The following is a 9848-nucleotide window of genomic DNA, read 5'->3' as shown; positions in this document are numbered from 1 at the left end:
TCACTATACCAGTACCATGCAGTTTTTATCACAATTGCTCTGTAGTAGAGCTTTAGGTCCGGCATGGTGATTCCACCAGAGGTTCTTTTATCCTTGAGAAGAGTTTTTGCTATCCTAGGTTTTTTGTTATTCCAGATGAATTTGCAGATTGCACTTTCTAATTCGTTGAAGAATTGAGTTGGAATTTTGATGGGGATTGCATTGAATCTGTAGATTGCTTTTGGCAAGATAGCCATTTTTACAATGTTGATCCTGCCAATCCATGAGCATGGGAGATCTTTCCATCTTCTGAGATCTTCTATAATTTCTTTCTTCAGAGACTTGAAGTTTTTATTATACACATCTTTCACTTCCTTAGTTAGAGTCACGCCAAGATATTTTATATTATTTGTGACTATTGAGAAGGGTGTTGTTTCCCTAATTTCTTTCTCAGCCTGTTTATTCTTTGTGTAGAGAAAGGCCATTGATTTGTTTGAGTTAATTTTATATCCAGCTACTTCACCGAAGCTGTTTATCAGGCTTAGGAGTTCTCTGGTGGAATTTTTAGGGTCACTTATATATACTATCATATCATCTGCAAAAAGTGATATTTTGACTTCATCTTTTCCAATTTGTATCCCTTTGATCTCCTTTTGTTGTCGAATTGCTCTGGCTAGGACTTCAAGTACAATGTTGAATAGGTATGGAGAAAGTGGACAGCCTTGTCTAGTCCCTGATTTTAGAGGGATTGCTTCAAGCTTCTCACCATTTACTTTGATGTTGGCTACTGGTTTGCTGTAGATTGCTTTTATCATGTTTAGGTATGGGCCTTGAATTCCTGATCTTTCCAAGACTTTTATCATGAATGGGTGTTGGATCTTGTCAAATGCTTTTTCCGCATCTAACGAGATGACCATGTGGTTTTTGTCTTTGAGTTTGTTTATATACTGGATTACGTTGATGGATTTCCGTATATTAAACCATCCCTGCATCCCTGGGATGAAACCTACTTGGTCAGGATGGATGATTGTTTTGATGTGTTCTTGGATTTGGTTAGCAAGAACTTTATTGAGGATTTTTGCATCAATATTCATAAGGGATATTGGTCTGAAGTTTTCTATCTTTGTTGGGTCTTTTTGTGGTTTAGGTATCAGAGTAATTGTGGCTTCATAGAATGAGTTGGGTAGAGTACCTTCTGTTTCTATTTTGTGGAATAGTTTGTGAAGAACTGGGATTAGATCTTCTTTGAAGGTCTGATAGAACTCTGCACTAAACCCATCTGGTCCTGGGCTTTTTTTAGTTGGGAGACTATTAATGACTGCTTCTATTTCTTTGGGGGATATAGGGCTGTTTAGATCATTAACCTGATCTTGATTCAACTTTGGTACCTGGTATCTGTCTAGGAACTTCTCCATTTCATCCAGGTTCTCCAGTTTTGTTGAGTATAGCCTTTGGTAGAAGGATCTGATGGTGTTTTGGATGTCTTCAGGATCTGTTGTTATGTCTCCTTTTTCATTTCTGATTTTGTTAATTAGGATGCTTTCCCTGTGCCCTCTAGTGAGTCTGGCTAAGGGTTTATCTATCTTGTTGATTTTCTCAAAGAACCAGCTCCTTGATTGGTTGATTCTTTGAATAGTTTTTCTTGTTTCCACTTGGTTGATTTCACCCGAGTTTGATTATTTCCTGCCGTCTACTCCTCTTGGGTGAATTTGCTTCCTTTTGTTCTAGTGCTTTTAGGTGTGTTGTCAAGCTGCTAATGTGTGCTCTCTCTAGTTTCCTTTTGGAGGCACTCAGAGCTATGAGTTTTCCTCTTAGAAATGCTTTCATTGTGTCCCATAAGTTTGGGTATGTTGTGGCTTCATTTTCATTGAACTCTAAAAAGTCCTTAATTCCTTTCTTTATTCCTTCCTTGACCAAGGTATCATTGAGAAGAGTGTTGTTCAGTTTCCACGTGAAGGTTGGCTTTCTATTATTTATTTTGTTATTGAAGATCAGCTTTAGTCCATGGTGATCTGATAGGATGCATGGGACAATTTCAATATTTTTGTATCTGTTGAGGCCTGTTTTGTGACCAATTATGTGGTCAATTTTGGAGAAGGTGCCATGAGGTGCTGAGAAGAAGGTATATCCTTTTGTTTTAGGATAGAATGTTCTGTAGATATCTGCCAGATCCATTTGATTCATAATTTCTCTTAGTTTCTCTGTGTCCCTGTTTAGTTTCTGTTTCCATGATCTGTCCATTGGTGAAAGTGGTGTGTTGAAGTCTCCCACTATTATTGTATGAGGTGCAATGTGTGCTTTGAGATTTACTAAAGTTTCTTTAATGAATGTGGCTGCCTTTGTATTTGGAGCATAGATATTCAGGATTGATAGTTCCTCTTGGAGGATTTTACCTTTGATGAGTATGAAGTGTCCCTCCCTGTCTTTTTTAATGACTTTGGGTTGGAAGTCAATCTTATCAGATATTAGAATGGCTACTCCAGCTTGTTTCTTCATACCATTTGCTTGGAAAATTGTTTTCCAGCCTTTCATTCTGAGGTAGTGTCTATCTTTTTCTCTGAGATGAGTTTCCTGTAAGAAGCAAAATGTTGGGTCTTGTTTGTGTAGCCAGTTTGTTAGTCTATGTCTTTTTATCGGGGAGTTGAGTCCATTGATATTAAGAGATATTAAGGAAAAGTAATTGTTGTTTCCTGTTATTTTTGTTGTTAAAGTTGGCATTCTGTTCTTGTGGCTGTCTTCTTTTAGGTTTGTTGAGGGATTACCTTCTTGTTGTTTCTAGGGCGTGGTTCCTGTCCTTGTATTGGTTTTTTTCTGTTATTATCCTTTGAAGGGCTGGATTCGTGGAGAGATAATGTGTGAATTTGGTTTTGTCGTGGAATACTTTGGTTTCTCCATCTATGTTAATTTAGTGTTTGGCTGGGTATAGTAGCCTGGGCTGGAATTTGTGTTCTTTTAGTGTCTGTATAACATCCGTCCAGGATCTTCTGGCTTTCATAGTCTCTGGTGAAAAATCTGGTGTAATTCTGATAGGCTTGCCTTTATATGTTACTTGGCCTTTTTCTCTTACTGCTTTTAGTATTCTATCTTTATTTAGAGCATTTGTTGTTCTGATTATTATGTGTCGGGAGGTATTTCTTTTCTGGTCCAGTCTATTTGGAGTTCTGTAGGCTTCTTGTATGTTCATGGGCATCTCTTTCTTTAGATTTGGGAAGCTTTCTTCTATAATTTTGTTGAAGATGTTTGCTGGTCCTTTGAGTTGAAAATCTTCATTCTCATCCACTCCTATTATCCGTAGGTTTGGTCTTCTCATTGTGTCCTGTATTTCTTGGATGTTTTGAGTTAGGATCTTTTTGCTTTTTACATTTTCCTTGATTGTTGTGCCGATGTTCTCTATGGAATCTTCTGCACCTGAGATTCTCTCTTCCATCTCTTGTATTCTGTTGCTGATGCTCGTATCTATGGTTCCAGATTTCTTTCCTAGGGTTTCTATCTCCAGTGTTGCCTCATTTTGGGTTTTCTTTATTGTGTCTACTTCCCTTTTTAGGTCTAGTATGGTTTTGTTCATTTCCATCATCTGTTTGGATGTGTTTTCCTGTTTTTCTTTAAGGACTTCTACCTGTTTGATTGTGTTATCCTGTTTTTCTTTAAGGACTTCTACCTGTTTGATTGTGTTATCCTGTTTTTCTTTAAGGACTTGTAACTCTTTAGCCATGTTCTCCTGTAATTCTTTAAGTGAGTTATTAAAGTCCTTCTTGATGTCCTCTACCATCATCATGAGATATGCTTTTAGATCCGTGTCTAGCTTTTCCGGTGTGTTGGGGTGCCCTGGACTGGGCGAAGTGGGGGTGCTGGGTTCTGATGATGGTGAGTGGTCTTGGTTTCTGTTAGTAAGATTATTACGTTTACCTTTCGCCATCTGGTAATCTCTGGGGTTAGTTGTTATCGTTGTCACTGTTTAGAGATTGGAGCAGAAGCTGTGTTCCACTCACCAGCAGTCTCAAAATCCTGTGGTGGGGGTCGTGGGTAGCTGGCGGTACCCCGGTGCTGGTCCAGCCGGAAGAGGCCTGTGGTCCTACTCAGGCCGGTTTCTGCTTCCCTAACTAATGCAGTCTCAGGTCCCGCGCGCAATTGGATTCGAGCAGAAGCTGTGTTCCACTCACCAGAAGTCTTAAGATCCTGTGGCGGGTGTTGTGGGTAGCTGGCGAGTGTCAGCCGACCCTGAGCCCTAGCTGCTCCGGTGCTTTTCTGACCGGAAGAGGCTTGTGGCCCTATGTAGGCCGGATTTCTCTCTCCCCAACCAGAGCAGTCTCAGGTCCCACGTGATTGGACTGGAGCAGAAGCTGTGTTCCACTCACCAGCAGTCCCAAAATCCTGTGGCGGGGGTCGTGGGTAGCTGGCGGGTGTCAGGCAACCCTGTGCTCTAGCTACCCTGGCGCTGATCCGGCCGGATGACCTTCCTGAGATTCTTAAGGAGTTGCAATTCCAAGCCTGTGGATGGTTTAATGCTTATTATAATTATTATGAGTAATGGAAAAATAATTACTGAATCATGTCATCTTAGGAAGATTTCCTGATTTCATGCACAGTTGTTTCTCATCTCAGAACATCTTCAGTTCAGATGGCATTCAATGCTTTTTTTTTCTACAATTGTCCACCTTGCAAAAGTACAGATAAAGTAAAATAGTTCAACGCGAACCCATGTAATCCTTAAATTTCTTCACACCTCCAGGAATGGAGACTGGGGTGAGAGAAGAAGAAGTGCTTTGGTTCTAGGTTATGTGATGATCTTGCTGTTGGTAGGTCCTGGAAGGCTCTCTTGTGCTTATAGGAGACAAGTCTTGGAAGGCTATATGATATACTTATAAGAGATAAGTTCTGGAAGGCTATTTCTTATACTTATAGGAAGCTAGTTCTGAAAGGCTATGTGATGTACTCACAGAAGACAAGACTTTGAAGGCTCTGTGATGTGTTTACATTCACCAGATCCATAGTAATGGTCTCTCCTGTATGATCCAAGTGTTCTATTCACAGAGCTTAATCACAGTTGCTTACCCTGCCTCTACAACAGGACCTGGAATCTGTGAGCTAATCTAAAGACGGCCAAACAGACCATCAAGCTATATGGCAAGGGAAATGTAGAAATAAGAAACCTCATATCTTCCTTTCTTCTCCTGGGTGTGTAGGAGGTGGAGGCAGAAGTAAGAATTTCCATGGCCCTATAATATGGGAGCAGGCAGAGTCATAGACCAATCCAATACTCAAAACCAGGGAAAGGAAGCCAGACAGAGTATTCTATAGAGCAAAGATGTATGTTTCTTTGGCTTCTAGGCACCATGACTAGAGATTGTCTAGCTCCATGAGACAGGACTCATGACTATACTATCTAAGCACAGAGCTGAGAGAACAGTCTTAATTCTGTCTCTCACCTCAGTGAGACAGCACCCGTGGTAATCCTGTTTAGACACAGAGCTGAAGGAAGAAGGACTTAATATGACTTTTTAAAGACACTTAGCTATGCAACTGTAAATAGTTACATGGGGACTTAAAATGCATATGTCATAGAAGCACGTGGTTTAAAATTAAATGTTCACATCAAAAAAACAAAATCAATTAGGAACATTCATTACACACATGAACTCAAAGTGGTTATGAGAGTATGCATGAGACCAGCACAAGGTCAAACCAGACAAAGTTCTAGCCTTGTCAGTAAGTGGCCCATGAAGTCCAATCCACCCACCCTTAATTGAGAAGATATTGACAGTGGATGTTTACTGGGGAAGGGGAAATACGTTTTGTCCGGGATTTGGCACTGACAAATTAGCCATGGTCCAGAAAATGATCCCACATCCAAGCACATACAGGCAACACTAAGTGGCTTGTTGTTGTTTTTGTTTGTTTGTTTGCTTCCATTCTTACTTACTTATTGTAAAGCACATAAGGTTGAGGGGGGAAAGTGTGTGGGGAGACAGAGGAGGAATTGGCAGTGAGTAGAGGGAGGCTAGATTTGACTAAAACACATTATTAAATTGTCAAAAGAAAGGACAGAAACAAAACCACAGGTAGTTTCCCCATGCTCCAGTAGATGGTCACACACACACACACACACACACACACACACACACACACAGGCCAATTTTTTTCCTCATAATTCAATAAATAAAGTTCTTTCCATTGAGGTCAAACAATGGTATGTCACACCCCTCATGGTTTCTCAGCTTCTCCAGGGTACTAGGAAAAGCAGGGCATTCAAGAGAGAGATAACCTCAAGGGTACACACGCCTGAGGGAATCTGAGGGAGGCAGGTCCCTCTCGGACTCATACCTCACCCTCTGGTGAACTCCGTGCTTTTTCTGCAATCACAGAATCCTCTTCTTTATTTTCCACAGGAAGACACTGGTAAGGTTCTATGATTTTTATTCTTCCAAAATTGTGTCTTTCATACCAAACTCCCAAGTCGTTTGAGTGCAGATATTGCATTTACCTTTTAATTTGAAATGCTGAAATATCCAATCAGCTTTCTCCCTGGTCAGTCCAGTATGTAGCAGTATGTGGATGAGGGCCAACAGAGGAGGATATCCCATATAATTTCAGGCTTCTTTGTTGCACACAGAAATGAAAAGATGATTGCATATATTGGCTTCAATCTATATTGATCTCAGAGGAATACACATAGAGCATCCTTTTCTTTTTAATAATGCTCTAAAATAAACCTTGAAACATTTACAATTCTCCTTTAAGGTGGTTTCTGGAAGAAGGGCTCGATGAAGCTAGTCGATTTCACCATGTGATCTTGCTTTAATTTAAAAGGAGTCGCATACCCTCCCTAAGGCATATGAGGAATTATCCCACAAAATGTTTAATGTTAAAAGAAGACTACTGACGACACTGTTACTATGTCCAAAGCAGAGATGCCTATCAAAACCTATGGAAAATTTTCTTCAGCCTTCTACTTAATTCCTCCATAAGATTCAAGAGGCAGACAAACAAGATAGAACAATCTAGCCAGTCACTTGTCCTATTCAGTGGCTTTGTTCCTATGGGACAGAAAGAAAAACTTCTGACAGCAACGGTGATGTCCCTAAAACAATTTGTGTTGTTGTTGTTGTTGTTTAAGATATTTCTTGTCATTGTTTATCTAACTGGAAACAAATTGGAAGAACGAAGTGCCAAATGACCCAGGTGAACACCTTAGAGGGAATACTAACTAGAAATGAGTGATGGGTCCCAGGCACTGGTGAGTGCTGCTACATATCAGGCTGCAACATGAAAAGCAGCCTTCAGCTAGATTTCTTTTGGCTGCAGCCAAGAAAAGGTTGGCAAGCTATGATAACAGTGTTGGTTCACTCCAGTAAACCAGTCATGATTCATTTTAAAGCCAAGATTAAGACAAAACTGGAGGGAAAAGCATGAAGATAGAAAATTGGCACATAACTTCATTTCTCCCAGGAACTGGGGGAGAGTGCTGGGTTAGGGTTGACTGCGAGGACAATAGAAAATTGATGGCTGATGTTCTCTTAAGAATACTAGAGCATGAATCACATGACGCCTTCTGGGTGAGCCAAGGCATAGTCCAGTTCCCGCAGCCCTAGGGAGGGGCCCGCCGTGCCCACACCCAGCCAGACTCGACCATGTTGTCCCGCCTGCTCAAAGAACACCAAGCCAAGCAGAACGAACGTAAGGAGCTGCAAGAGAAGAGGAGAGAAGCTATCGCTGCAGTGACCTGCCTGACCGAAGCATTGGTGGATCACCTCAACGTGGATGTGGCCCAGGCCTACATGAACCAGAGAAAGCTGGACCATGAGGTGAAGACCCTACAGGTCCAGGCTGCCCAGTTTGCCAAGCAGACAGGCCAGTGGATAGGGATGGTGGAGAACTTCAACCAGGCACTTAAGGAAATTGGGGATGTGGAGAACTGGGCTAGGAGCATCGAGCTGGACATGCGCACCATTGCCACCGCGCTCTAATACGTCTACAAAGGGCAGCTGCAGTCTGCCACCATCCTAGACTAAACCCCACCCCTCTTACTTCACCCTCCTACACAGGAGGGAAACTGGTGAGCCATGAATAAAAACACAAGCTTCCATTCAAAAAAAAAAAAGAATACCAGGGCATGTAGCCCAATACTCCAGACCAAATACTGATCATTCTTTTATGTATTTAATACATTGATATTTTGTTTGGGGTTTTAATGAGATAGTCTTTTTAGCTAGTTCTGAATGGCCTTGAGACCTTCTGCTTCCCCACGCCCCTCTCTGCCTCTCAAGTGCTGAGGTCACAAGCACACATCACTATCTAGATCTCAAGCACGCACATAAGAGAGTGCTTTCCTATTCTATAATGCTCAGTGAGTGGTCTCTGAAACAGTTCAAAAATTTATGTATAGAGGAAATCCACAGCCATCATCATTAAAAAAAAAAATCAGCCCAACACATTCTAAATATTGAAATTGCTTCTAATTTAGTTCAAACTGGTCATTTCAATAAAACCGTTTAACTAGTATAACAAATATAGGAGAAATTTCAGATGCAATACGCGCCTGTGAGGAGGTTATAGCTTAGTTGGAAATTCAGGGTCAACAAATGTAACAAAGCTCTTGATGGTTCTCTTCACAGTCCACATGAGATGCTACACGCCCGCCATTCTTCCAAGTGGAGTTCTCACTCCAGACCCCAGGCTTTATTATTCCATATTCATTTTCAATATATCAAAGTATAACAGCAAATATGTCTCAGGAAAAATTACCCAGGATTTGGAAATAAGAACAAATGGATTGCCGATCCTTCAGACACTACCCTGGAGCACTGTCGGATGCGGGCTCCCAGAGAATAGTTAAATCTCCCAGACAATAGCTCTGCTATACCAGACATTGTTAGCTTGCATGATGACTTATAGATTACTGTCCAACAGAAGTGCAAATAGTGTGTCTGGTATAGATGTGAATGCAAAATTAAGCCATGTTATTCTGGGATGTTTTCTCAAACCGAGCAAACCTACATCACCTGGCCTCTTTTTTTTTTTTTTAACCAGCGCTACTATCCTAAAGTTTTTCTCACAATTCAATTAAATAAATACTGATATGTATTCTACCTCTTTTCAGGAGTCATTATTTTGTGAAATACAAAATCATAGAGGAATTTGTCTTGTTATTGCTGTGTTGTTTAGAAGATGAAATAATTAGAAATGAATCCACTATCTGATAACCAGTAAGTAAGCAAGAGTACACAGCTACACAGCATGCAACTATTTAAAATGATGATGATCATTCTAAATTATTAATATTAATCTAATAACTTGATAAAAGCAGCCTTCAGAATAAACAACATATGTGGTATGATATACTTTAATATAATTACATAAGTATATTTTTATTTTATACTATAGAACAATATCTGAAAACATATTCACAATGACTGTTACCCTTGTTTCTTTTCCTGTTGCTATGAGAAAATACCCTAATAAAAGCAACGTAAGGGAAAAAGAAAAAAATATTTGGCTTACAATTTCATGTTGCAATCCATTATTTTGAGGAAATTGAGGGGATACAAACTTGATGTAGTGAACCACATAGCACCCATATCAAAAACAGACAGCAATGAACTAATGCTGAACTAGTACCTAGCTAACCTTCTTCATTCCTATGTCTATATGTGACATAGCCAACACTGTTAAGGAAGATTAAGAAGTGAGGCCTTGTTGGAGGAGTTGTATCACTGGAGATGGACTTTGAGATTTCAAAAGCCTATCTCAGACCCCATCTAAATCTTTCTCCATGCTACCTGAAAATTAGGAAGTAAACTCTTCAGCTAGTGTTCCACAGCCTTGCTTCCCTGCCTCTTGCCACATTCCCTGGCATGATGGCTGTGGAGTAT

The 9848-nt window shown here is 40.4% G+C and overlaps 1 pseudogene; it reads left to right on the top strand.

Moving 5' to 3' along the window:
- Positions 1 to 7585: 7585 nt before the first annotated feature.
- On the top strand, positions 7586 to 7988 carry LOC110285073 (biogenesis of lysosome-related organelles complex 1 subunit 1 pseudogene; annotated as a pseudogene).
- The last annotated feature ends 1860 nt before the right edge of the window (positions 7989 to 9848 follow it).

This window comes from Mus caroli, unplaced genomic scaffold (assembly GCF_978045245.1).
Source record: "Mus caroli unplaced genomic scaffold, Mus_caroli_1 scaffold_19, whole genome shotgun sequence".
Lineage (NCBI taxonomy): Eukaryota > Metazoa > Chordata > Mammalia > Rodentia > Muridae > Mus > Mus caroli.
The sequence above is the reverse complement of the archived record's forward strand: the minus strand, read 5'-3'. Positions and strand labels throughout refer to the sequence as shown.